General features: G+C 39.8%; 1 non-coding gene across 1 annotated transcript; it reads left to right on the top strand.

Annotated features, from left to right (window-relative positions):
* Positions 1-299: 299 nt before the first annotated feature.
* LOC133311671 (small nucleolar RNA R71) lies at positions 300-404 on the top strand. The gene has a single exon (XR_009751576.1). It is a non-coding gene; the product is annotated as a small nucleolar RNA R71 (small nucleolar RNA).
* The last annotated feature ends 1,177 nt before the right edge of the window (positions 405-1,581 follow it).

The raw sequence follows: 1,581 nt of genomic DNA, 5'->3' as shown, positions 1-1,581 counted from the left end.
CTTGGGGTTGGGACAATCTTCCCTCAATGATTTGTCCTTGGGTTCTCACTAAATTGGACAATGCATCAAACTTGGCTGAAAGGGCTGTTACAGGGTCTATCTCATGTAAACCAGCCACTCTCCTAGGCTAATTTCTCTCTTCAGGCCATTGGGCATAATTTTGAGTCATTTGTTCTAACAACTCATGGGCTTGGTTAAAGGACATAGTCATAAACATGCCATTAGCAGCAGAATCTGCCAAGGCCCTGTTTTGAGTATTCAGGCCATTGTAAAGGGTTTGTAACACTGCCCAAGAGGGCAAACCATGGTTGGGGCATTGCTTGAGAAGTTCTTGTACCTCTCCCACACATCCACTAATGTCTCACCATCCCTCTGCATGAAGTTAGCAATATCACATCTAGTTTGCACTATTTTATTGGAGGGGAAAAATTTCATGATGAATTTCTCAGCAAGGGTGTGCCAATTGGTTATGGAGTTGGATGGAAGGGAGTTCAACCACTCTTTGGCTTTGTCAGCCAGTGAATGAGGGAATAACTTCAATCGTAGCCCATCATCCGAGATGTTGGGATTCCTAAAAGTGTTGGCCACTTCTATGAAATTTCTAAGGTGCTTGTGTGGGTCTTCCATCAATAACCCATGGAACTGCCCTATGTTTTGGAGCATGGTGAACATCACAGGTTCTAACTTAAAGGGCACTCCATTCACAGGTTGAGCTATGCTTAGATCTAACTCATCCAACACAGGTATGATGAAGTCCATCATGGACCTATCATTGTCATTTATGACAGGTGGGTCCTCTATCCTTGCAGGTCCTCCTACCCCATCATTTCCATTTACACTTCCTAAATCCTCCATTTCTTCAACTTCTAGAAGTGGAATTTGCCTATGTGCTCTCTGGGCTCTTCTCCTAACTCTAAATGTCCTTTCAGGTTCAGGGTCAATTGAATCTATGAACGGGTGTGGAGTTGCACTCATGCACCCTTTTTAACTAAAACAGGTAAACCTGACTTAGATAAAAACACCTAGATTACTAACCAATTTTCATGCAAAATAAGCAAAAAAAAATAAACAAACAAGAATCTGCAAACAGAAAAGTCCCAAGACAGTTCACAGCCTGACGGCTTTATAAGGCAGTAACAACTCACCCTCACATAGGGTGAAACTAATAATTAAAATAAAACTGAAACTAAAAAAATTACGAAACAAAGTAACAACTATGAACTATGAGACTAAAAAAAAAATTAAATGACATAAAAGAAACAGAATATGAACAGAACAGATTTTAAACTACCAATATTCAAGACACTACAGTAATAATAACTAAAACAAAACTGAAACAGAATTCAAATGAGCTACACTAAAAATAGCAAAAAGAAGCAGTTCAAAAATAGCAATCACACAGAAATCTGATCATGTACGCCTCGATCCCGGGCAACAGCGCCAAAAACTTGTTGCCTTGCTAATAGTTGTGCAAGTAATGCGCGCAAGTATACGCGACAACAAGTAATATAGGGCTGTTATAAGTCCTAGTTATCGTTCCCACAAGGATCGTTGGCGTTTTGAAATGACTAAAATTTGTAA

This window comes from Gastrolobium bilobum, unplaced genomic scaffold (assembly GCF_033153095.1).
Source record: "Gastrolobium bilobum isolate Gb01-03AN ecotype WA unplaced genomic scaffold, APGP_CSIRO_Gbil_v1 utg3765, whole genome shotgun sequence".
In the NCBI taxonomy this organism is placed as follows: domain Eukaryota; kingdom Viridiplantae; phylum Streptophyta; class Magnoliopsida; order Fabales; family Fabaceae; genus Gastrolobium; species Gastrolobium bilobum.
This window is presented reverse-complemented; position numbering and strand designations above follow the sequence as displayed.